This window comes from Manis javanica, chromosome 13, assembly GCF_040802235.1.
Source record: "Manis javanica isolate MJ-LG chromosome 13, MJ_LKY, whole genome shotgun sequence".
In the NCBI taxonomy this organism is placed as follows: Eukaryota; Metazoa; Chordata; class Mammalia; order Pholidota; family Manidae; genus Manis; species Manis javanica.
The window spans coordinates 79,854,800-79,882,122 of NC_133168.1; the positions used below are offsets into that span (position 1 = coordinate 79,854,800).

The 27,323-nt window shown below is 47.4% G+C and overlaps 1 long non-coding RNA gene across 1 annotated transcript in view; it reads right to left on the reverse strand.

Moving 5' to 3' along the window:
• Positions 1–6,529: 6,529 nt before the first annotated feature.
• LOC118972870 (uncharacterized) overlaps positions 6,530–27,323 on the reverse strand; it is a 49,404-nt gene continuing 28,610 nt past the window's right edge. The window contains exons 2-5 of the long non-coding RNA XR_012124358.1: positions 14,252–14,466; positions 9,266–9,475; positions 8,859–9,093; positions 6,530–6,651 (exon numbers count right to left, since the gene is read on the reverse strand). This is a non-coding gene — a long non-coding RNA (uncharacterized lncRNA). The remainder of the gene's footprint in view (positions 6,652–8,858; positions 9,094–9,265; positions 9,476–14,251; positions 14,467–27,323) is intronic.

Sequence of the window (27,323 nt, forward strand, 5' to 3'; positions counted from 1 at the left end):
ATCTGCTTAGCACCACACAGCTCACAAGAATGCATTATTCTCACACAGATTTAATAACTAAAGCCAAGCCAGTGTTCCTGCTCTTGCACTGACCCCAAATCCTGGGTATACCCGCCCAGATCTCTACCCACAAAGTCACACAGGCTGTGCAGCTCAGCCGTGCCCGGCCCACTCCTTCATCCATACTGTAGGGTGGGCGCACATGGGCCCTTCCGTCAGCGGTGGGGCACGTCACTCCCTCAGCTCGGTTCACCGCCGCCCAAACTGAGAATCGTGCCTTGTCTGCATGGTTAGTCCTGACCTGAGCTCCATAGATTTAGGTCTCCCTCCCCCAGATCCACCCCACGCCCGCTGCCATGCCACGCTCCTTGGCCCTGAGCCTTGCATGGTTTGCTAGCCCCGACCATGTGGTGGGTTCAGGCTCCTCTGTTCGGCACCACTCAGGGTCCCATCATCCATCCTTTCCCCATGCCTGCACTTAGCTTGCCCAAAGCCCTCCTGAAGCAGATGCCATCCTGCCCCCCAGAAGGCCCTGTTTGCCTTCTGGTGCCCCCTTTGTCTGAGATCGCCCCAGACTCCCTGCCGTCCGTCCAGAGCCTTCTGGAAGCCCGCTCAGAGTCTCCTGTATTATTTTGCTATTCTCTACACATTAATGTTTCTCCCTAAAGAGATTAAACGCTCTCTGAGACCAAGGATCACTGTGTCCTGGGCTCTGAAGGGCCCACTGGGTCTACCCCCAGCCATCACTGCCAGCAGGCACTTACTTATTAACTATCATTTGATAATCTTCTACTACACACTATATAGGTCTTGGAGGTCTATGAGTAAATGAGACGGACGAATTCCCTGGAGTGGAGGTGTGCTGGAGGAAAAAGATTAAAAGATCACAAAAAGTAATCAACTGGCTACCAACTTTGAAAATGCAACTCTGCCCCCTCAGTGGAAAGAACAGAAGGGCGGGTGACAGACACAGACCCCTGCAGCTTATTTCCAATCGTGTTTTCCCATGAACAAGAGATCTCATTCTTACATCAACGCTGGTGAGTCTTATCTCCAGGGTAAATTCAGGTTTTATTTTTTTCATAGCTATTCACAGAAGTCCTTTCTGTCCAGCTCTAGGGTCCATCAGAGATTAACCAGGCATAAACACATACTGCAGGTGCCGTGGGGTTTCTGAAAGGCCATGGAAAGCAGGTTCTTCTTCAGCGGCAACCACAAGGACACCGTCCCCACCCCCATCAGCCGATTCCCCCATGACAGTGTCGGTTAGTGATTTCAATGAGAAGTTACACTTTCATGCTGTTGGGAAAGAACACCGCCTTCTCCCTTATGAACACACTGCAGACGCCAGGAACTCACATTCACATGGGACCCTCAATTGCTTAACCACAGAATTACACAGGGGTGGGTTTGGGTTCAAAACATCTTGAGCAGCAGTTTTCTACCACCTGTTTCTCAGTTTATACCATTTTTAATTCATCATCAGCAATGGCCTTCTCTGTCAACTGGTGAAGTCATTGTTTTGATGTAGTGGTTATGAAGCTGTGCAATGCTCACGTGCGCCAAGCATTTCACGGCGTGAAGCCATTGGGCCTCTTGAGGTTGTGTTTCTTTCCACAGCCCACACAGCCACCTCTCCAAAACTGGCCCAAAGCCCAGGAACCTTGTCATGGATGAGTGAGTTTGATGTTGTCCCCATGTCTAATTCCCAGGACAAACCTGTTTCTTTTAATTTGTATTTACATACATGTAGCAAAGTATATGCAAATCTAAAATTTACAGCTTGGTAAATAAACATACATACCTGTATAACCACCATGGGATCAAGATGCCAACCCCTCCAGAGCCCCACATGTCGACAGAAGGCAACACTCTCTCAGAACCAACCCCAGAGCTCAGCCCCCGCGGTGTGGGGCAGTGGCAGGCAGTGCCCAGAGTGCACCGCCAGTCGCCCTGAGCTTGGGTTCTCCGGCTGTGAGCAAAGATGGTGTGTCTGATGTCACGTCACTGTGTGACTCCCATGACGGTCAGGGCCGCATGCCCTGCACTACAGTGAGGAAACCTCGTTGGGGGCAAGACCCCAGCCTGCAGGGTGAGCTCCAGGCAGCAGCAGCAGCTTGATTACATCCCACTGTGTTTGCAGTCACTGAAATGAGATCAGTGGGCAAGAACTGCCTCCCACAGAGGAGTTTCCTGTCGTGCATCCTAAGACTGCCCACCTGTGGGTGCCTAGGGGTGTTCATAAAAATGCCAGTTTTTCCACTTTAAGCCTACTGGCATAAATTACATGTGTATGTGTGCATGTGTGTGCACACTACATATACAATATGTGTGCAAATACATGTATGCAAATGTGTGCTCACATGAGCGTAGGTGAGTGTTGTACACATACATGTGTTTGTGCATATAAATGCATGCATGTTTAGGGTGGTGCTTAGGGACATGCAGTTTTGGGGCACATAGACATTTAAGAACCACCATTAAATATCGGCTATTTCACTTGGGACCTTATGAATGACACTTGCTGAGTAATTAGGTGTTTTCTAGTAAGTAGACGTGGTGGTTACTCTCTCGACAGTAGATCTTCAAACTCACCTCGCCATGTGCACGGCCCCCTGGCCTCTCCCACCCCTGCTGAACAGCTTCACCTTCAGTAGGAATTTTGTAACTCTCTTGCTGAGAAAGACTGATAGACTTTAAAGGCAAGACTCAGTAGAAAGAGCATGGCTAAGATGCCTGTGGCAGATAACCTCAGCTCAGGTGAGAGCAATTGTGGCTGGTGGTGGGGCACAGGTAAAGTGCTCACCCATAGAATTTCCACTTAGTCCTAGTATTTGCTGAGTTATTATTTCTCCTTTGCCCACCTACCATATCCTCATGGCTTTTGAGAAACAGCCTGCCCTCAGTCTCTCTGCAACCTATGGGGGTGGGGGGAGGGCTTCCAGTGAGGGTCCCTTGGGCTGTGCTCACTGTCACCCTAGCAGGTCTGGGTGCCAGGTGCTAGGCTTAGTGCTCCTCCAAAAGGGGAGGCGTTCCCCATGGCCTTTGCCAGTCTGAGCCAAATTCCTGTACTTGCAGAGGGGCAGAGGCTAACCCTTCCTCAAAGGGAAAGGCCTTTTCTTTAGTAATCTCTTTATTTTCTGTTCACCACAAGCTGAGTTTTAAAAATATCCTATTTGGCCACGTTGCTGTTATTTTCTTCTAAGTTTAGAATGGAAGACATCTTCCTGTTCAATCACAAAATCTAGTTTTCCAATTTACTTTTCTAATGTTGTCTGGTTATTAGGGAAACATAACTTGTGACAGGAGCACTGCAAGTCCGACCGCACTCCCCCCAACCTGGGACGCGGGCAGCCGAGCTGGCACGGCCCCTGCCATCCGGTCTGGGTGGCAAACCCCTCCACTCGCGATGTGACATCTGCTGTGGCTTTTAGATTTCTGCTCTCCCAGCTATAAGGAATCTCTTCAGAGACCAATGCCATGTCTTATTTGTGTAGAGGAGATGGACATTGGGTGCAATAAATAAATTTTACATAATTTAAAAAGTAAAGCATTATAGAGATATAATAAGGCAGAGAGGGTGCCTGGGAGTAACCCCAGGATCTATGCACTGCACAATTCAAACATTATGTGCAAAACCATCTCTAAGTAAAAGGAAATAGAATATTTTCAATGCATTTTGACCACAGAAGACAATGTTTAAACAGTTTAATACTCTCTTATAAAAATACCTTGTTAAGTGTGTAGAAAAGAGCCAAGGAGGAGTGGCAGGGTCCGTGGGACAGTCGGACTGAGCCGTCATGCCAGGGAGATGAGGCCTTCCATCCTCCGCGCTTCGTGAAGAATAAAATCTTTGCATGATACTGCTTGCTGTGGACTGATTCTCAGAATGGAGCTCAGTGCCAAGAGGGCGTTTAATAAATATTTTTAGTCAATAAGTGAGGGAGGGAGGTGTGGAGAAGATGGAAGAGCAAACCTCATCATTAAATAGGAGATTCGGGTAAACTCTAAACTCCCGGCACGAAGGAGGGTCCGGGGCCAGAGCCGAGCAGACGCTGGCATCACTGGGGCGGCGGTTCATTCCCCCGAGGTCTTCCCCTGGCATCCCTGTTTCAGTCAGTGTAGGAAGCCCGCCTGTGATGCGGTGGACGACCCGCACACACCAGGGCCTTACTTTCCACTCGTGCCTTTGCTGCTTTGATGGGAAGCAAGGGCCACCTGGCCTGAGACCACCTCCCCCTTCCTCGGGCAAACGGGTCGTGCTCCCCTGTGACCCCATGGCCTCATGGGGGGCGCTAGCCTCACCGTCCACACGCCCTCGGGACATGGGGTGGGCCTGGCAGCCAGGTGGGTGGTGAGCTGTTCCCAGAGCAGCAACCCTACGGGAAGAAGGGCAGACCCAGGCCACTCACCAGGATTTTCCTGCACGACCCCTGGGAGGAGGCTGAGGCCCCTGGGCCCCACAGTCCGTGCCAGCCGAGCAAGCAACTGGCAGAGAAAAGCAAGAGGCAAAGACAAAAAATGGGGAGAGATATGTGGAGAGAAGGGGGCGGAAGGGCAAACTGGTGCGGAGTTTGCTGACAGACATGCAGGCACACGCCCTGGGCCCACCGGATCCTACACCATGTGCCTCTTCAGGAAATCCTGTTTTTCATTACTGTAGTTCTGCTGGATTTCTGTTGTAACTGAAAAACGGGGAATGCCACAGATGTTGGCCCCCACGTGAAAGATCCACAGCGCAGCTGCCTGAAGCGGGAGGAGGGTCTGGGAGCAGAGCCCCCTGTCCAGCGGGTACAGAGCAGCCCCGGGAGAGCGCAACACCCGTGTGCCAGCAGACACCCTCCCAGGCTGGGTGCACATATCTCCAACCATCTAACAGAGGGGAGGGAAGATAACATACCCCGTTTTACTAATGAAACCCGGACTTCCATAAAGTTATGCAATCAGCTTATGCAATACTGTTGTTTAATTCAAAAAAAGTAATGCATGTCTATGTCATGAATTCAAGATTTATACTAACGTTGAGGGATATTAGTCTCGAGATGAGTAACAGAAAGTGTTTGGGACAGGCACGGGAGGCAAATCCTTCCTGGAACTGACCGTAAGACTACTTACGGGAGAACGCCGATTGTGGTCAGCGGCAGAGCCTCCTGCCGGCGCGCCCAGAGCGTGGTGTGCTTCTGGGACATCACGAAGCCTTTGCTGGGTGAGGACCCACATCTGGCCCCAGCGTTAGATCGTTGCGGTTTGGGCGTCCCTATTTTCAACAACGGTATCTGTTGGCAGGGATAGTGAAACCAGCAGCCTTTTATTGTCAACAAAACCCATCTTAACTTATTTTTGAAAGGCTTTTGTGCAAAATCGTTTTTACCCACAATCACTGGATTTTCAAAGACATGTTGAGGCATGCGAATTTGATTAAGTTATCATTAACTCTCTGAAAAAGCTCTTTTAAGAAAAGTTTAATGACCAGAATCCTTGGAAATCTTTTCTCTTTTTTTTTTTTGGAATCAAATCTTCCCATTTTGTTGAAATGAAATAAAACTTGAAATTAATGCTTTGAATCTGAGTTTACAATTGGCACAATCTAACTAAACGTGAAAAAGACTGAAAATACAATAAACAATATAAATTACATATTTCGAATGTATTCTGTTTCAGAATATTCTCATTAGTTTCAAAATAATGCTTCACCAGTACTGCTTACTGAATGGCATTTACCTAAGTGAGTTACTGTGACCACACAGCCTACAAAATTAAATTTATCAACAAGTTTACACGATTGTAGCACACAGCGTTGTGAAGGCACTCAAGGCCTCTGAACTGTCCCCTTACAAACAGTTAATACAGTAAATCTTATGTCCTGTGTGTTTACCACAATAAAAAACAACAAAAGCAAAATAATAAAGCAAACACTGAAGTGGAAATTGAGGGGAAAAAATGATGCATTGAATCCCATTTGAAAACTTGGTATGTGGCATGGACCAAAGTGATGATCAGAAAGGGCCTCAGGGGGCTCACATGCACCCAGCTTTCAGTGTCTAATGGTGATGAGAAGTTGCTGGAAAACGCAGACAGTGAGCTGGGAGGATAACTGAATGTACCACACGGCCTGAGAGGCTAAGGACATGTCACACAGAGGCACGTCGCAGGACGAGCCATGGGAGGAGGGGGTGTGCAGGTGCAGGGGCGTGTGGACTTGCTGGTAGGACACAGGGGAAACTTGGTCTTCCCCCTGTCGTGCAGGCTGCGGGTGCTGGGCACCTTTGGGGAGAGGACAGAGGGCGTCACGGGCTGACTCACAGCGGACGGGTCCAGCCGGGCTTGCTGACTGTGTGGGAGATGCCAGCCCAGAGCTGGGTCAGGGCTTGTCTCTGCCGTGTTCCTGTTCAGCCCTGCTGTTCCTGTTCCCTCAGTTCCGCGGGTGCAGGGTCACTGGGCTGTGCTGACTGTTCCCAGACTGTGGGACTCGAAGAACGTGGAGCCCCGGCCCTGAGATGACCAGCCCGGGGTGTGTGGGTGGCCATGCGTACGCGTCCACAGGCTCAGCTCGCAGCGCCGGCCGATCCACCTCTGGAGAGGCTCTTGCCTGGCTTCTGGCCTCGGACTGAGCAGAGTGAGTCTGAGAAGGGCCATATTTGGGGAGTTTCTCTAGGGAGCAAAACAAGGGAAGATACATCCTGCGCTAGACTCCCCACTCGTTCCATGAGAGATGCGTCTGCTCTTTTTCTAACCCCTGCTCTCTTGATTATAGTATCTTGATTGTGGACTTGAAGTCAGACAGTACAAGACCTACAGAGTTCTTTTCCTCTTAAGGCTATCTGACTCTTTAGGGGGTTTGTGTTTCCACCTAAATTTTAAAATCAACTTGCCATTTTCTAAATAAAAATATTTTTAAAAATAAATTTGGTTAGGATTTCTTTGAGTCCACAGACCACATAAGCAAAAATAATGCTTAAACATAATTGAGTCTTTTGAGCCCTGAACTGCGTCTATTTCTCCATTTGCTCAGGTCTGATTTCTCTCAGCAGGCCTATGTACTTGCTAGTGTGTAGGTCTTATTCAGACTTTAAGTTTATCCCTAAGTATGTCATAGTTTTATGCCACTGTAAATAGTACTTCACTTTCAAATCTCCATTTTTGGTAGTACTATATCAAAATACAGAAACAATCGATCTTTGCATTTCTAGATTGTGCTGTGACCTTGCTAAGCAGACTTATAAGCTCTAGATGTTTTGTTTCATAGATTCTTCAGTATTTCTCTGTGTGTGATCATTTTTTAATGTCGTTTCTACATGAAGACAGTATTAGTTCCCTTTTTTCCAATCTGTATGCCCTTTATTTTTAATTACTTTATTACGTGGGCTGGGATATGGACTTTTGGGTGAAAAGTTTTTGGTATTATTTTTTTAACGTCTAAAGGACTTTGTAGATTTTCTATTTCTTCTTCAACCAGCTTTGGTAATTTGTGGCTTTCAAGGAATGTGTCCATTTCATCAAATTTATCAGATGTATTTGTGTAAAACTGTGCATATAATGCTTTTTAGTCTTTTAATATCTGTAAGATCTTAGAAATGTTCTTTTATTTCTTGTTAGTAAATAGTATCTTCCCATTTTTTTCTTACTCAGCCTGCTTAGAGTTCATAGATTTCACTGATCTTTTCAAAGATACCGTTTTTGGTGTCCTTGATTTTCTCTAGTTTTGTCTATTTTCTATTGATAATATTGATATTGACATGACTCATGCTTGATTCTAATCTATAGTGTTATGGAGAAAGAAGGTATTCTATACAATTTTAAGCATTTTCAGTGGCTTTAGATCTGCTATTTGATCTATAATATGGCCATCATACATGATGAGTGTTTTATGTATAGCAAGAAAGAATATCTATTCTGCTGTATGGGGTGGGAATGTTCAACAAATGTTGTCTTTATGAGATGATAGCTGTTACTTAAACCCATTGTGGATCATTTCACAATATTCATAAATCAAACCATCATTTTGTACACCTTAAACTTATACAGTGATATATTTCCAATTATTTCTCAATAAAACTGGAAAAAAGAAGTCACTAAAAAAAAATTAAGTAACAATAAAATCAAGGTTTTAGCATTTTGAAATGTAAATGCGTTGAGTTTTGCACCTAGCAATTTTCCTAGTGATTTCTGCCAAATCTACAGTGTTTTTTTTCTTTCCTCCAGTTTATGTCTTTGGAATTTAACTCAGTCTCAGCTTATCAGAGCATCACGATTCTATGACTAGTGTCTAACCCCATCATGACCCACTGCGGACTCCCCATGAGGCTGTCGAGAGAGAGGTGCTAGCTCTTTGCCCCTAGACCTGAATCTGGGGGCTCTGGGAGCTGCCTGCAGGTGGACCACACTACAGGGGCCTGGAGAATCCTGAAGTAAGGTGGGTGGACCAGGTCCCCGTGAACACGAGCTCCTGGGTCCAGCTCCACCTGCGGCTATGAGCGAGGCATGAGGTAGTATAGTAACTGCTCTTCCTCCGAGCAGTGCAAGTTAAATTCTGCTGCTGGGTGTAGCTGTGAGTCCCACATGGTCTTGGTATGATCAAAAGCCCTATGGTGCATGTAGGTGTTGATACATGATTTCTGGTGCACCTTCCTTTCCGAAAGATAGCAAATGTGCTTTGCTGACCAGCTGCGCAACTTCACTGCTACACAAGCATCTGTTGATAAATGGCTCATGAGTAAGTGAGTCACTGAAATTAGTTCAGTGCAAAGTGATGCTGAGAATGAAACAAATGCTCAGGCCCTGTTATGATTGCTTTAGGGCTGCTCCTAAATTTTCTTTCTAGAAAATTCTGGTTGAATTCAACAGAAACTTCGACTTACAGATTCTGCACCCAGCCATGCACTTTAGATGACAGATTTCTTCTGAAGCACTTAGTATGGGCTCTGGGACTCCCAGCGGCCCATGTGCCTGGCATGTGGTGGTGGGGTACCAGGAGGGATGCCTCCGCCTTGCTGTCCTCCTGGAACTCCCCCCACTTGAGCCCTGATGAATGCCTGTTCCTCTGGAGGATCCCAGTGGATACGTGCTGTCTCCACAGAACTCTTCACAGCTCTGCTGTGGGGCAAAGCCAGGGAATGGCAGATGTCAAGGCTCCTCCGTGCCTCCACCCCCACCCCATTCCTCATCCTTTTCCCCACTAATTTCCTGTGCTTGGTATATTCTCCTGCCTTAAGATTCAAAAAAGTCACAGTTTGCAGTGCATTTCTGACCCCAGAATGAATCTTACCTGGCTGAATTCAAGCCCTGTTCTGCTGATTTACAAATCCTACTGAACAAGGAAGCACGCCAGGGGTCTTCTTGTCTGCCGCAGACAGCTGGAGCCCGGCTTGTGGGCCAGCAGCGAAGGCCAGCAGCCTCTGCAGGTGCCCCCTCAGCCCCTGGGAACCAGGCCAACAGCCTCGACCCTGGAGGTGTGAGTGCCATGTATCTGTCTTTCCTTTTAAGTCAAAATGAAAAGTGAAACAGAGAGACCATGATCCTTATCAGGAAGAGCATAAAAGCAGCAACGTGGCAGATTGGAGAAGGAGGGAGAGTGAAAGGATTTGCAAGCCTTTTAAGAGCATTGGCGACCTCATTAAAAAGGGACTGTTTGCATCTTGCTGGAAAAGTCTGTATACAACACAAAGCTTCTTTAGCACAGTCTGTAAGTGGCAATGGAAGGTTTCCATATTTCTAAGTGTGTTTCTCGGTCAAAATGTAAAGGGGAGATATGGGAAGAGCTTGGCCCCTAAGCACTGGTCACATTCATCACTTTTTGCGGCCTATACTGATTATGCCTAGACACCAGGTCTGGCAGGGAAAAATTATATTATAGCCATTGGAATGAGAAGCTACTTCCATTTGAGCCAATGGAATTAAAATCTAATAAAACATCTGTGTACATCTCCACCCCTCTCCCAATAAATTACTTACATATTTGTTATGCTGGAACTCAGCAATATCAAATACCAACATAGAATGTAAAAGACATTTCTATCCTTTGCTCAATGCAACGGGGACAATGGCTTTATTATTTTTGTAAAAATGAACAAAAAACCCAAAAATGCAACACACGTTTTGAGAACCGGTCGACACTCTGTAGACAGAATCCCCACGGATACTGGAATACGAGGTGCCGTTGTTCTGAGCTCCTCCCAGGTCAGCGGCGGTGGAGCAAGAACCCAGAATCCTCCTCTGACCACGAGTGAGATCCGCCGCCCACCCTCTCCACAGCCCTGCGGACCTTTCTGTTCGTGCTTCCTCAAGATTTTGTTGCTTCAGCCCTTAGGAACCATTTTCAGTTTTACAGATAGAATTTATCTTCAGTTTACTCTGTTCTATTTCATTCTTCACAGCTCCCAATCACCAGGCTTCTGAATTTTAGTTGATGATTTGCAAGTCCCTAAGCTAGAGACTCTGCTGCCCTCTGTGTCTTGGGCACCTAAAGGTGGCATGATTGTGGAAGCGAGAATGTTGGCCAAGTTACCGACAGATATTTTCTGGGGTCCCTTCAAACACTGTTTTTTGCCAATGGCAATAACCATCAGCACCAAAGTTTGGAAGTTGATTTTAATCACATCAGCAATAAGAAGTAGCCAGTGAGTAGATGGGGTTACTTTATCCAAAATATCCTACAACCAGGTCTTCAAGGAGCATGATGAAAAGCTGCTCTTGTCAGGCATGTTGTAGCAGCCATGACTCCTGTTTTCAATAACACTGGATCCTTAGCTTGAATAAAGAAAAATGTCAGTGTTACAAAATGACATGCCAGGCTTAGCAAGAGGAAACTTTCAGAATCATATCCATTGGCTCTGCAGAAGATAAAAATCAGAAAATGCAGCTTGTTTCAAAACAACCCTCTTTCAACACATACAACTTTCCACTGGATTTTTCCTTCATTCTTACATTTTTGGGTTGACTAAAAGTTAATTCCCACTCAGGACTGAAAGGTTGCTGGAGGTGAGTGAAATTTGGCAAAGACTGGCAGAGCGTAGGGAGGCCCAGGGCTGCTCTGGGACTGCGGCCAGTCGGCCTGGGTGGAGGGCTGGCTCTTCTGCCATTTTGCCCTCACTTCCACCAGACGGCCACCCCTGTCTGACAGTGAGTCCACCGAGGCTGTGCCCCTCTGGACAGTAGGTGAGGTCACTCACGATTTCTGTCTAGAGGTCATTTTCCACGAGTTTGGTGCAAATGCATGAAGCCAACAGGAGGACCACCCAGAGCTGAAGGCAGTGCGGGAATTGAGCAGGTGGAGTTTCCCAGACACAGGACAAGGCGTGGCCAAACAGATGCCGAGGGGGCTGCAGGGCTGGCCCACCCAGGAGCAGGAAGGGCTGTGAGGCGCAGACGCGATGTTAGCAGCCTGTGAGTTCCAGACAGCATGCAATGGACATTTTGCTTTTCCTTTTATTTTCCCTCGAGCAGCTTTCTGAGGTCCATGTGGCCGGCCCCGTTTCCAGCCTCCTGCCGAGCGCACACAGGGCCCGAGTCCCTCCCGGATGGCAAGGTGGCCCTGGAACCCCATATGTTGCACACTTTGGAGGCACGGGCAATGGATGGAGCCAGTCTCAGCTCCACATAGTGAGAAAGCATGAAGAGCGACGGAGTGCTGCTCAGAGCAGCCTGGATAAGCCTGTCTTCCTCGCATGTCAGGGTGAAGACAGCCGAGTATCTGCAGCTCCTCACATTCAGCTCGTTCCCGGACAATCCTGGAATCCCGCTTGGGAAGGCGGCTGCCAGAGCAGCTCTGGGACGAGGGCCAGCAGTGCTGGCTGGGGACATCCCTGCTGCCCCTTCCTAGCACATGCCTCCCTTGGGTGGCACCTTCCTCCTCCTCGGTCTGCTTTCCTGTGATGTGGTCTCCTACTTGAAGCCTTCAGCGCATCTGTTTCTGAATCAGATTCATCATCTGCACCGACTATGGCTTGTGAACAGGTTGGGTCTTCTTGGGACATTTTGATGTAGAACAATAGCCGTTTGTGTGTAAATCTGTTTGCTCCTTCCCATTCCTGCTTCCTACAACGGCTCTGCCCGGCCTGAGTCCTTCCCTTCCATGTGCTCATACATGCGGGCTGCCTCCCTTGTTTGTTTTGTTTTAAGCTTCTGGGACTTCTTATGTAACCATTCATTTTTCTGTGCCTACTCATGCTTATGGACGGACACTACTCCCCTTCGGGGCCAGAAGCCCGTGGAGACCCCATCAGAGGTCGCACAGCCTCGTGCTCTCCACGTGCTACATAAAGCACCTAAAATGTTACCCGTGGATCTGAATGTCCTTCCAGTCAGCAGGCTTCTTGTAGAATTCCACCCGTTACCCTGATGGTGTTGCAGACCGTTTGGGTGGCCCCACGTTCCTGGCACAGGGACCTTTCCTCAGTAGCAGTACCAGAGGGCCCCTGACCCTCCACCGAGGCACGACCCAGTGCGAACCACAGTGCGTTCATGGGGGACGACTTGGCACACTGTCCAACTGGAAACCAGCGGCAGTGAAAGGAAGTGTGCAAGTGACTCGACTTTGTGGGTTCAGTGAAGGACCGAAAGTGCACTTACGTTTTCTCCCCTAAAAAAAAAATCTCCAAATTTTCTATGAGAAGTAAAGAAGGCGTTTTCTAGAATTGTCGCTCTGTCGACTTTTTCTATATCCTGAATGTTTCGCTCACCCCTGTGTTAAAACGCGGTGTCCCTTGAGGTTCTCCACCTCAGCCTCCACTTGCTTAGAATGACACATCGCTGTTCTGCTCATTAACTCCTAAAGCATCTAAAAATGCCAGACTTACTCTTGGAAGAAGCATGGTTCAAATGCTGCACTTTGAGATCTCACTGGCTGTCAGATGTTGCAGACCTGCAGCTGCCACAGTAAAATTAAATGAGGATTTCTTGACGTACTTAGAACTTATGCAAAGAGAGGAAAATTTTTTCTAGGAAAGCAGTCAAAAAAACAAAAAAGCGAAAACCTGACTGCAAAGACCATAATTAAACCTGCAAATGGCACCAACGTGGATTCCGCGCAGAGTTTCGCCTCAGGTCTCCCTGGCTCACACGTCTCTGGCGCAGCAACCGAGTCCATGCTGGAGCTGGCAGGTGCCTGGATGCCTTTCCCAGGCCCGCAGGAGGGAGCAGCTCTGTGGCCCAAGGGGATTGCTCCCCCGGTGAGGTCGTTTCTGCGTCTGCTCTCGGCAAATGGCCTCACGCCCCACTTGCCCCTGCCTCACCGCCTTCCGGTTTCCTGTCTTACCTCCCTTCCCGGAGTGCAGAGACCTGGGGTGCAGAGCCCCGTCCTGGTCTAGGCGCCCTCTTACTCCCCCTCGCCTCAGCCCCACCTCTTTCCCCATAGCTGACCTGTGCCCATGAAATGCTGACCAGACCTCTGAGCTTCACCATCTGGGGGACTGGAACTGCCGCCCCCACACTGAAGTTTCAGTGACCTGGACACCCCAGTGCTGCACACACACTGACCAGGCCAGGCCGGTCTTACCTCCCTCCCACCACTCCCTGCACCGTGTCACGGGAAAGGCCCTGCCGCAGACGCAGGGGTGTCCAGACTGCTCAGCACCTGATGGATGCCCCTCACCAGGGGACGAGGCGCTGCCCCCTGTAGCTCAGGCTCCCACCGGCTGCCAAGGGTGCTTCTCCACTGCAGGGGAGCCGTCATCCAGCCAGAAGATTGGTGCGTGGTAGGTTAGGAGCATTAAATGCATTTTGACTTGCAGTGTTTTTGGCTTACATGGGTAGAATGGGATGTAACCCCACTGTACGCAGAGGAAGGTCTGTATGGTGTGTTAAGATGGAAACAGTAACCCACCCGCATGTTTCTAGGGCAACTGCTTATTCTGGACTCGAGGACCCAGAGAGATTGCCCCCCACACTTGGACTTTGGGCCTCCCATAGGTATCTTTCCAGAGAAGAGGCAGCCTCCCCGACAGGGTGAGGATTTAATGAGCCCTTGGAGGAAAGCCCCCCAGCACAGAAAGAAAGGGGATCTGAGGACCTGGGATCTCCTGCCTTCTGGAGGGGGAGAGACCTGCTAGGCCCAGGGGGGCAGCCCAGGCACCACGGGGAGGGAGGGCCTGGAATGGCACGTGGTTCTCAGCAGAAAAGCAGAGCCGGGTTGCCCTCCCCGGCCAGGCCGGCGTCCAGGAGGGCAGGGACGAGGTCCAGAGCGGGCCTTCCACAAGGAATGCGTGTGCAGAAAGAGCTGACCTTGCGCACCAAAGGAATCCAGAGAGCATCTTACCCCGCTGGGGAAAGCATCTCGTTCCTCCAGCTTCGCTTCCTCCTGCAGGGTCGCCTAGGGCCGCAGATGGAGTCCGAAAGGACCCTTCCACCCCATAGGAGGATGTCTCAGATCTTACGTCCATGCCAACTGAACTGCTGGGAGCACCAGGCGGACGTTTATAAGTACCACAGGCATGTCTGGATTTTTGAGCTTCAGCAAAGATTTTTTTTCTTCTGTGAATAATATGAAACAGACTTAATAAACATATAACAAAGAAACAGTCTCTTGATTCATTTGTGTAGTGAATCATTTTGCCTTTCCCAGAACTGGCACTAATTTTTAAGCATCATCAATTTTTAAGCTTTTGATGATTAATTAATTCAATAGAAATCAAGTTGAATGTGTTTATTCACAACTGGGAGAAATTTTGCTTGTGTCACTTTTATTAAGATGGGGGATCATAGTAGTTTGACTTTTAGTAGCAATTCAACAAAATTATAAATAAAATACATTTAGAAAAACCTAAAACAGTGTCAGATGTAGGTCTCACATAGCATCCTATGTAGAAACGTAATGCAAAACACAAAAACACAACTCCCAGGTCTATGCTAGCTTTCTTCTGATGAACTGCAAATAAGAAACAAAAAATGGAAATAAATATTACTACTGGCTACTGCATCTTGCTGATGAAACCTGGCTGCGGCACCCATGGACAGAGCGGTGTACACACACACAGATAAGCACAGCCATGCCTTCAGTCTGGAGAGCTCAGGCAAGTTTAATGTAACCCCCTCACCCCTTTTTCTATGCTACAAGCAATGTTTAAGATTTTTTTTTCAAATTATAAAATGAAACCTCCCAGAATAAGGAAACAAATATTTTACATATCTGTACAGGGCACACAGTTCATATCTTTTCATTGGTTTACAGGTATCCTTCACGTCCAAAGTTAGATTGTTCTTCTTCTAAGATTAAGATTATTGCTAAAGATAATAGGTCAGCTAGCCTTGGATCTAAGAATGTGGACCTAAGAATGCAGTATTTCCAGATAATTGGTCCTGCTTCATGAAACGGTGTCAGTAAGAATGGAAAATGGGGACGTATATATTCAGAATAAATGTTATTTTATGAAGAAATCTATCCACTTGAAAAGTAGCAGAAAAGATGTGCCAAAATGCAAAGTCACACTTGACTCTCATTTTTTAAGTAATGCAGATACTGAATCTATCCTTTTTGATACAAACATGGAGAGAAAAAGGTATCTAGAAAAGTAAAAGCTTTGTATATTGACAAATGGTGACTACACGCACTGTGGGGATCATCAGTAATGCATACAGTTGTGGAATCACCATGTTATACACAGGAAACTAATGAAATACTGTATGTCAACTATACATCAATAAAATTTTTTTAAGTATCTGGGAAAAAATATGCCAACATTTGGTTGGTTTTACTGTGGGTGTTTTTAAAAACATTTATTTATTTAGATTTGCATTTTCTAAATTTCCTGTAAGGGATTTCTATTCCTTACTTTTTTAAGATAACATATTTTTAGAGTGTATAGGATTAAAAATCCTACATAGAGGGAAAAAAATGACATAAACACTCACACTGATAAATAACATTAGTACAGTTAGTTCAGAGTTTGGGAGTGGAAAAGAATTACTAATTTTAAAAAGTCATTCCTTAGTGATTTGTAAACTATTAATTCTTTGAAATACCAGTTTATTTGTAGCTCATACTATTTACAAAATACCTCACCCTGTGCAGATGCTCACATTTACCAAGAATACAGCAAAATGAATTAATGGACCCAAGACTTGCAGGCTGTCCTATCTGCAGAGGTTCTGCACTGGGCGCTTTAGGTACGTGATCCTATTTGTTGCTACAGTTACAACACAATGAAACGGATGCTACTGTTTGCATTTCGCAAGTGAGGAAGTTGGGTCATGGGGGTTTCGTCCCTGAAGGCTTAGTCAGGTCACTAGCGTCCGGCTGCGCACTGCACCCACGCATCCTCCCCAGCCAGCAGAGATGAGACAGTTCACAGTCCCGCCCACTGATGCGGACCTGAGTAGTCACAGGTGTCCCCCAAGCAGCTTTGTCCCCTCCCTGCCACTCGCCTCTCTCCCAGCTGCTGGCAATAGCCTCGTTTGACTCCACAGCAGATCGTGTACATCCTCAGCGCTGTCAGGAAACACCCATAGGCCGGGGAGTGGGTGCTTCTCGGAAACCTCATGTCTCCAATTTCTCATGTGTTTCTATTGTTCTCATGTATTTCTCAACCTAGTAAAAGCAAACACGAATTGTGGGAGAGAGTAAGGGGCAGGAGAAACAGAGCAGGAAGCAGTGGGGCCAAAGCAAGAAGGACAAAGGGCGGCAAAGCCATGTGATGAGCGTCTGTACCTGCCTGGTGCTGCCGGCAGGCCTGTGGCCAGGGGCCATGTCCTCAGACTGCTAGTGCATGGCTGAGACGGGGCACGTGGGGAGTGGCGTGCACAGCGCCCCCTGGTGCCCCCACGCTCAGGTGAGACGGTGCTCCAGCCAGAGACGCGGCCCGGGGCCAAGAGACGGCTGTCACCGCACGCAGGCTCTCCCTGGAGGTGGGGTGCCGCCCTGCCCCCTCGTGTAAGCAGCCCCCCGGCAGGGACTCCAGACACATTGGACGGATGGCACCCATCCTAATGACCTCTTCTCACCATGAGCACAGTTCCAAAGCTTTCATTGCACAAAGGTCATGTTTACACTCACAGGTCAGGATGGCAGTGCGCCTCTTGGGGAGCAGCAGTCGGTGGGGGTTTGGGGGACGAAGTGCAGGGAGCAGGGGCAGGTCGGCTGTGATGGCCGGTACAAGCGGACAGCCAGAGAGCAGGCAGTCCCCTGAGCAGTCGGCCTCGGGGAGAGAGGACGGCAGGCTTCCAGGAGACGGCACACAGCACCCGGGCCTCTGGATTCCTGCCTAGCCTGCCCCTCCAGGGATTGAACTGATCATTTCCCTCCTCACTTCTGTCCATGTTTAGGCCAGATTGTGCATTTGTAAAAGGAGATATGAGGAAGCACAGGATGCCCCCCAACATTATTCCCTGAGTAATAAGCTTCTCCTGGAAGTCTGGAGCCCTAAAGCCGACTGAAGGCTTTACTTGGTAGGACTTGGATATTTCCATGTTCAAATTGCCTTTTGCAAAGCAAATGGATTATGACCATAAAGCATCAGCTTTACCTTACTAAGGGTGCAACCTTTTCCCAAGGCCAAAATATGGATTTGCTTTTCTTATATACACACACAGCTTATATTTAAGACAGGACACTGGACTCTATTTCACCTCAAACTCAGGAATAGTCCAGTGCTGACTGAACCCTTCCCAGGGCTGCACCAGGTGAAGCTGTACGGCTTCTCCCATCCACCGGCGATGAAGGGAGGGAGTCCCCCCAGGTCAGGATGAATGTAATAGGAGACTCCACTAACTCATCAAATCGAATATTTATAAAATAGATCCCCTCCTATGCAGTAGGAAAGAATTCAATTTGCCATATTCTACCCATGAGACCAGAAAAAATTTTTTACAATACTTCTGAAATGTATCCTTTGGAAAATTATATTTTACCGAATCTTTGTTCAGCCTCCTTGAACATCTTGATGAACCTTAAAGAGTGAGTCTCGATTGCTTCTGGGGGTGGTCATGTGGAAGCAGAGATGGCTCGCTAAAATTGGGCCAGAACTTTCTAATTGACTTAAGATGGATGTTTTAACTTAAAAACAAGAAAGTTATGTTAACTCCAAAAAACTGCAGACCTCTCAGGAAAGCAGGGGCTCCTGGATTCAGACAGAGGCCCTGAATTATGCAGAGGACTGAGACAAAAAGCCCAGGGCAGGGGATTTGGTGTTTTTTGTGAACTTAGGCAGGTTTCTTACAGGTCATGAACTCAGGAGGCCCCGCCACCATCTGCTGCTGCCAGCACCCGGGGCGTCACAAAACCATATCGGGAGGTGTCTGTGCTCCAGCCTGTTCTTCTGGGGCTGGTGATGGGTCAGGACTCACTTAACTGTGCGTGCCCTCCTTCTGAGATCATGGGGACTCTGGGGGGCCATGGTGCATTGTCGCTAGGCCCTGGACCGCAGGGAGAGGCTCATTGGGGCAAGACCAGGGGCCGTGTCCCCGACCTGGCCGTGCACAGACAGGCTTGTCTGTCCAGAGAACTTGACCCCCAAAATGTTTCTTCCCCTAAGTTCTTACTTAAGCTTTTTAAGGAAGTCATGGATTAGGAATGCCATCCCCATGACAAACAGTTTTGTGGATTAAAAAAACAACATTTTTGCCTTCACCCTGTTAGATTGAAGGGGAAACCAGTGATTTTGAAGTGCCACCCCTAGCTTGGACATTACTGTCCCCCAACCCTTATTTGAAGCTTTCGCTCTCCACAGTCTCAGGTACCCGAGGTTCCCTGCGCCTGGAAGCAGGCGGTCCCTCTCCTGACGTACCATCAGGTCACTAGCAGCCCGTCTCTACGTCCCCGCGTCACAGGGCCCACATCAGCCACCTCAGTCCCTCTCACCAAGCAGGCGTTTCAGCGTCTCGCATCACAGGGAGAAGGGTGAGGGTCACTCAGTGAGATGTTTACAGGAAGAGGCCCATTCACAGACTTCTAATACATACACTGTTATCCTTGAGTGTGAACTGCCATGTCTGCATCAGGGCCTTGACCCTTGCCTCAGGCTCTCTGTGCACATAATTTAAGCTAAAACAAATAAACTCTCAGCTTTTCTGCAGAAAAGCATGCAACGTGGGACACTTCTCCAGAAATACACAGATGATTAGATGCCTATGTTAATTATGACAACTTAGACTTTTAAATTTAACTTTCTTTAGGGCTGTACAATATATCTTACACTAGTTTGTATAAGAAATAATATTTTTTGAGATAATAGAAGGGCTCATAAATAGTATTTTATAATAAAACTAGAATAAAATATTTTATTTTTCTAATCTGAATTTTATTAGACTTGACATTTTTGTGTGTGGAGCAAATATTTGGAATGTATAAGTTGAATGCCAAGTTACCATTTCCTGCACTGAATTAAGTGAATTACTGATTTTAACCCATCTGCTCTCTGTGGCTCATACTAAGGTATGTTTATCTAGCTGCTTTTCATAAGTGTATGATCTTAAAGTATCACCATAAATACATCTAGTAACCAAAGCTAAAACCCACATCCCTTCTCTTACACAGCCCGGTCTGTGAATCCCCTTCCAGACATGATCAAAGCCTTAATGAGTGGCCTTTGCCTGAAGGAGCCCATTACTCTGGTGGGCCTGCCTTCGTGGGGTGAGCCTGGGAGTGGGCTTGGCGGGGCAGAGGTTTGCATCAGCTCCCCCTCCAGCTCCTGGACAGATGATGGCAGGCAGCTGGGAGCAAGCAAGGGTCAGAGATAGATGCTCCCAAAGGGCCCAATGGGACTTCAGAGAGGACAGAGGGGAAGGGGCGGGTGGCAGCGGCCAGGTGGGTCCCAACCCTCTGCTGCCCTCACTGCTTTGTGGTGTTGGGAGAAACAGAACGATGGTGCCAAGGGGTAAGAGCATGTGCAGCAGAGGCCAGGAGGGCATGGACAAGGCCACCAGGCAGGCCACAGGGCATCGCCAGTGCGTGGGGAGGCATTTCCACCTGTGGCCACCACTGGAAGACCGGCAAGTATGTAGGTGGTGCTGTGGGGACCCGTGGCCCTAAGGGAGTGGTGGGGAGAGAGGGCATGCATTTTCTACGCAGCCAGGCCAGAAAGAGAATTGGTTAAGGCCAGGAGAGTTTTCTCTTTTGAAGAAGAGGAATCCCTTATGTGTGGCTCTGATGTGGGGTCTCCTCTCTGCCACCTGCTTTTGCACTAATTATAGTTACATGTAAATCTTGTCGGGAGGACCTTTCAAATTTAATCTGTAAGGTGGGGAAGAAGGATTGAGGAAAAGGGCTGTTGTTCCATAACTGGGTCAATATCAGAGCAAAGGTAGGCAATAAAACATCCTGAGATCCAGAAACCCTCAGTGATCGGAGCCCGGTTCCCTTCCTGTACCAGCGACAGACCCAGTGGGAGCCCAGACCCAGGGGGGGGAGCCCAGACCTGGGGGAAAGCCCACACCCCAGGGGAAGCCCAGACCCAGGTAGAGGGAACCCAGACCCGGCTGCAGGGGCCATGGAGGGTCTGCCTCCTTTCCACCAGCCACAGCAGCATGTGAGCTACAATGGTTTTTAAAAAGTGTATTTTGGGTGGTTTTCCCCATACTATCAAAGATGAGAAATTTAAACATTAGGAAATCAACACAGTAGTCAGAGTTTCAGTATCTCACCTTATGAGCATAAAAATTCAGCAAATGCAACTCCCTGGGCACAGCTCATCCTGAGTAAGGCCGGCGCGCCCCTGCTTCCCCCTGCCCAGCGCCGAGGGTGGTGGATGCCATGGGCACAGCTCTGCAGCCGAGGATGCTCCCCCAGAAAGGCAGGGCTGTGCCTGGCCACCCCACACCTTAGAGCTCCTGAGGTCAACAACTGCAGTGTTCCACTGAAACATCAGCTAAAATTTGGGACACAATCGTTTCTTTGAAATTTTATCTAGAAGGTTTTGTACCTGTGACAAATTTTAAACATTAGAAACATAAATGGCTGCACAACAAAATATCCAGTTGCCCATCACCAGAGTCACAGAGTCTGAGAGAATATCTTGCTAGTTTCTGGTTAAAGCGTTCTGTGACGATTTCTAAGTCTTTGTGTAAACAGAATATGCCATTTAGCACACTGCTAACAATTTAGATTATACAAGCAGGATTTTTTTAATACAAAGCCTAGATATACACCTTTAAGTTTATTTCTCCTTCTAATGATAAAATAAATATATTTGTTGTACAAATGATTCACTGCAAATTCTGCAGGAACCCATAATCGCGCTCCCAGTGGTAACTTCTAACGTGTTAATGAACGGGTTCACATACCAGTTTCTTTATTCCTGTAGATATTTTCCAAATGATGTGTATGGTATATTTTTAACTTATTTATTTGGAAAGCATAGAACACCTATGAAAGGTTAAAACATAATTGCAGAGGTTAAAGATGATAACACAGAGTGAACCCCATGTAGAGAATCATGGGCTCCTTCCCCACTTAGGGTGACTTCTATCCTTACCTGTGAGGTTGTAGATCTCTTACTCTGGTATGTAATTCTACCACATGCCTGTGCATCCTCTACCACTGGTTTAGGTTTTTCTTTTTCTACCTTCGCACAGATAAAATCTTAAAATATACATTCTTTTGTGTCCATCAGCTTTAGCTCAACACTGATTTGTGAGATTAATTCACAGTATTGTGCACGCTGGCCACTCATGCATTTTGATCATAGCGACACCTGTGAAACAGACAGCAGCGTTCTTGCCACTGGCCAGGATGAACGTGTGACATGTGTCCGGTGTCCCCCGTGAGTCTCTGGGAACTTCCCTCATTCGGCTGCTGCATGTGAGTGGGCAGCTTCCCGGGGTCCTCCCCCGAAGGGTGATGGCTGGGCCTAGGAACACATGGCCCCAGGACGGCAGATGGGGCCAAGCAGATTCTATGGGGGCCGCGGCAGCCTGCCGTCTCGCCGGAGGCCTGTGCTCCCTGTGTCGGTGCCTGACTTGAGGTCCCCTCTGCCTCGGTGTCCTCGGCGTCTCTCCATCTGGTGCACCTGTCCGGGCCCGTGATCACACTTGGCTGATGGCACATGCTCTCCTTTCCATGTGCTCATTGGCCATTGGATTTCCTCTTTGGTAAAAGGCCAGATCAAATTTCTGGATTGTTGTTCTACTGGGTTTTTTTTGGTCATTGTTTGTTTTTGTTGTGACCGGCAGTATTTTTTCCCAGACTTCTGGCTGAGATCTCCTTGGGTGAAGAGAAGTTCTAAAGCTTAATACAGTTTATCTTTTCCTCTACAGCCAGTAGTTTTCAGACTTGTCTAGAAACTGTTTCCCCCACTCTGACACCATAAGAAATTCTCCCATGTTGTCTTTGAAAAGTGCCATTGTTTTACCTTCCACATTTAAGTATGGTCCACCTAGAACTGAATTTTATAAATGATGTGAAGGAAGGATACAATCTCTTTTTTCTCCTGTATGGATCCACAATTATTCCAGCTTCATTTATCAAAATGACTGCTGTTTTCAGGCTATTCTCTATTGATATTTTTGTCATATATCCAGTACCCATATGTGCTAGCTGTGCTTCCAGAATCCGTATTGTGTTCCTAGTTAACTGGCCCACATAACTATGTGTCAACACCAAGCTGCCTTTATTGTATTGCAGCTTTATCATAAATTCTGAAATTTATGACCAGTACAGCAGCCCTCCTAGCTTTTACTAGTCCTGTGTAAAGTACAGAAGGCTTAGAATCAACTGTCAGTTCACACACACACACACACACACACACATTGCTGAATATGGTAGAACCTTCTAGGTCAGCTAGAAGGACAACTGGCACTTTTACTAGATAGTCTTGCACCCTGTGCATGAAGGGCACCCTGATTCCTGGCTATAGCAGTCTCTTTAGTCACATGGTGCAGTCTTATAGATCTCTACATCAAAGGTTTTACACATCTGTTTTTTAATATAATGTCAGTAGAACAGGTTAAAATATATAATTTTCATCTTCTTGGAGCTGGCATAAAATGTATGTGGATTTTATGTCCATTGTCTTTATATTCTGTAAGATGACTTTCATTCTCTCTTTAACACATTATTTTTGGTTATCAATATATTGGGAATATTTTCCATGTCACAAGATACGCTTCTGAAATGTCATGGTTCAACAGTAGTTTATCTGACCACCCATCTGCTGCAGGAATGTTGGGTGTTTCTAACAATTGTGTGACTTCATAGTATATATTACAACCTTCTGACATGTTGCTCTCAGGTTTGTGATCCTTCCCTTCTGGCAGGTAGGCAGCCTGGGAGTCCCGTTCCCTCCTGGCAACAAGGGGAAGCCGGACACACTCAGCATAGACCTGTAAGAGGAGTCAGGGTGCAGGGCGAAGTGCTGCCTACAGAGTTGGGCCAGACCCCAGGACGCACTTCCTTCTGCCCAGGGCACCATGTGCCGCCATCAGGAAACGTTTACGAGGTGTACAAAGCTCCGCATGAAGGGAAAGGGTGAGCATCAAACCCCCGGGCAGGGCTGCGGGGATGCCAGTGCGGGATGTAACCGATTAACACGCTAAGGGCCCTGATGATCAGACAGACAGCCGGCGAGGACAGGCAGGAACCAGGGCAGAGTCGGAAACTCTAGGCAAGAGCCAAAAATCTGTGCCGGAGAGAAAAGCACGGCAGCGGGAGTGAAGACGCTTCTGATGGGCTCCTGCGGGACCTCACGCGGCCGAGGGAGGAGCGCTGGGCATGAGGGCGAGTCCACAGCAGCCCGAGTGAGTCCCAGCAGCACATGGGGATGCAGGAGAGCAAGGAGAGGAAGAAGCACAGCAACAGCTGGAACGTGACTGACAATCTCCCCAAACCAAGTGTCAGACACCAAACCACAGGTCCAGGAAGCTCAGAGGACACCAAGGGGAGAAATGCTCACCTGCGCGTCTTTAAGCGTGCCAGTTTACGTCTCATCCTGGTACATTTACACGACTTCATTTTGCAGTAGACTTTTAGACTACTTGAAACGCAGCTGTTGAGTGTAACTTTAATTTTTGCACAATGTTTGGTCCATTCCCCCAAGAGTGGTCCGATCGTTCTCTGCTCTTCTTAATGTTAACCTTCATAAATCAACTTCTAGTACATGCTTATATCTGTTTCTGGATTCATTTATCCACCTAATTACACCCCTGTACCATGCTACTTCGATTTTACAATTCGCTAATGTATTTTACTACTAAATTAGATTAAGCAAAGCTTTTATTTTAACACCTCTTCTGACACTGTTTTCCCACTGTGACCAACTCTCTATTCATTTTTGGTCAAGTGGCTTCACAACTCTAGGCTTCAGTTATCTGTGTTTTTGCAACAGAAATATTAATAAAATAAAGTACCTGTCAGCTTCCTTTCAAGCCTAATATTCTTCTATTGTTCTTTGAATCTATTATATTTCTACCATGGAAAACATTTTTTTTAAATCTTTTGTCCCACTTGTCATGCAACAAGAGACATACCCACAGAACCTTTTAACTTAGTGGACTGGGACACATTCCATCCATCTCTCATGACCCAGTAACGTGAGGCTTTGCTTGCAGAGAAGCATCCACTTAAAGAGAAGAAGATGACGGATCCTGGGAAAACGCAGTTTTTCTGCCACTAAATACTTGACCTGTTGGTTTTGTATTTGAGATAGACATTTGAAAATGGGTTTTTAAAAGTTCTTTACTTTTGTCTAAAATACAACCAAATATTCAAAGTATTTCCTGTGAAAACACATGAGCAGATGTTAAGTAACCACTACATCTGGATACCAGTGACCGACAGTGATGTTTTGAATGGCTCGTTTGAAAGAAGGGACAATAAAAGTCCAAGCCCCTAGGGTTACCCCGAATGTAGGATCCCTCACCAGATTGAAATTTCTCTTTCTGGAAGTTGGAACACAGGCTACTCTCCTGTGAGAAGATGCAGACTTTAGATTTTTTCAGTATCTTGAAAGATGTGTTTGAATTAGGGACAAAAAGTCCCTGGAGCTTTGACAGGCATTTATCAGGATTAAAGTAATCCAAGCGGGTTTGATTCATGCTCACTAGTCTGGGCCCTGGGACTAAACTGCAGATGTCCAGGGGAAAAAAGACTCATTTTTCTTAGTTTATGTCCTCTTAAATTTACTGAAGAAATAACCTTAAAATAATTCCATCTTAAATGGAATTCAAATCCTGGGGCAGGGAATGGATACAATGTGGTGACCCTGGAGTTCATTACTCATCCGGCGTGATGAGGACACTGCCGCCTGGGGTCCAGGCTGTCCTCCCAGGCCGGCCACAGGCTCTTGGAAGGCCCGGCACCCACCCCGACGCTGCCCTTCACACATGTCTATGCGCTGCTCCGTCCGCTACTATAGTTGAACTATAAATCTCAAGCTGCTTTTTACGGAAACCGATGAGGAATGGAACGCATCTGCGGTTGATCCGAGGGGCCAGCAGTGCGGTGATGCTGAGGAGATGGCGAGACTTTAAGAATGTGAGACCCTATTATCCCACTTCCCATGGCACCTGACCTCTGCCTCCCTGGCTTCACTGTACCCATGGTCCTAGCAGGGCCCTTCATGACATCCTTCATGAGGTGCCCAGCCTGAGGCCATCTGCACCGAATCTCCTCCCTCTGCCCCCTTCTCCCTGGGTCTCAGCCCTGCCCTGTGCCCCCCGCCCACCCCACCTGCCCCTTCTTCGAGGCGTGGAGGCCCCGTACATCACTTGCTCTCTTAACTTCGATTTGGCATCTGTTGCCAGAGGACCCAGACAGACATCAAAAAAGATGTGAACTGAATAATGAATTTTTCTGAAGTGAAATCCTCTGTTTCAGTCACTTTTTCCTGAATTTATATTACTCATCAAACAATATAGAACTGCTCTCCAAGCAATTATAAGATACATTGTATGTCTTTTACTTCAGCAATTTTCTATTTCCAACTCTTGGATAAGGCATTAATCCAAAATATTTGGTCATTCTAATTAATGTTTTAAGATTTCACTTTGTTAGAGCAGCTTTAGGTTTTTAACAAAGTTGGGGGAAAGGTACAGAGATCCCCCACCCCCTGCGCCCTCACATGCACGGCCTCCCTGCCATCAGCATCCCCACCAGATGCCCCTGCTTCACCTGATGAACCTCCGCTGGACACGTCATCCCCACCCGGCATCCACAGTTCACATCAGGGTCCCTCGTGGTGTCCTATGTTCCCTGGGTTGGGACACACATGTAGCTTCACCGCCCTAAGCCCTCCATGCCCCACATAGTCGTCCTCCTCCCGGTCCCCCAACCACTGCCCTCACTGTCTCAGCTGTGCCCTTTCCCAGGTGCCCTGGAGTCAGAGTCACACAGCGCGTGGCCTTTTCAGACTGGCTGCTGTCGCTTAGCAATGTTGTTCACATGCCTCCACGTCATTCCACATCTCTTGGTTTATTTATCCATTCACCAACTGATGGACACCTGGGTTGCTCCCAAGATTTGTCATTTATTAATAAAGCTACTACTATAAATATCATGTGTGGCTTTTGTGTAGACAGAGGCTCAGCTCCTTTGGGTAAATACCAAAGAGCACAGGTGCCAGATCGCATGGTGAGGAATGTTGGGTTCTATAAGAAGCCACCGGGCTGCCTTCTGGAGGGGCTGCACCACCTGGCATTTCCACCAGCAAAGGATGCATTCCTGCTGCTCCATGTTCTTGGCAGCATTTGGAGTTGTCGTTGTTCCAGATTCGGGTCGTCCTAGTAGATGTGGGGCGCCCACTGTGTAAGTTTGCACGCACCCTCCCCCCCCAGCTGATGCATGATATGGAGAACGTTTCCATGTGCTTTCTAACCCATCTGTGTGTCTTCTTTGGTGAGCTGTCAAGGTTTTAGGCTATTTTTGAGTCAGGTTGCTTGTTTTCTTATTTTTGAGTTTTAAGAGTTCTTTGTATTTTGGGGATCATAGTCCTTCATCAGATGCACCCTTACAAGAAGTCTCCCCCAGTCTGTCACTTGTCTTTGGTTCCTCCTGATAATGGTCTTCACTGCACAAGTTTTTAATTTTAATGAAATCCAGCTTACCCATTATTTCATGGATTAGGCCTGTGGTCTTGTATCTAAAAAGTCATCTAGATTTCCTCTTATGTTATCTTCCAGGAGTTTAATAGTTTTGCATTTTATATTTAGTCTATGATCCACTTTGAGTTCATTTTTGTGACGGGTATGAGGTGTGGGCCTGGATTCATTTTCCTGCACGTGGATCCATTTGCTGAGGAGCCTGCCTCTGCTCCGCTGTCGAGCATCATGGATGCTATCTGTGGGGGTCTGTTTCTGGGCTCTCTGTTCTGTTCCTCTGAGCTCCCTGCATGTTCTCCCACCATCACCACTTGGTCCTGGTGACAGCAGCTTTACAGGAAGTCTTGAAGTTGGGTGGTGTCAGTCCA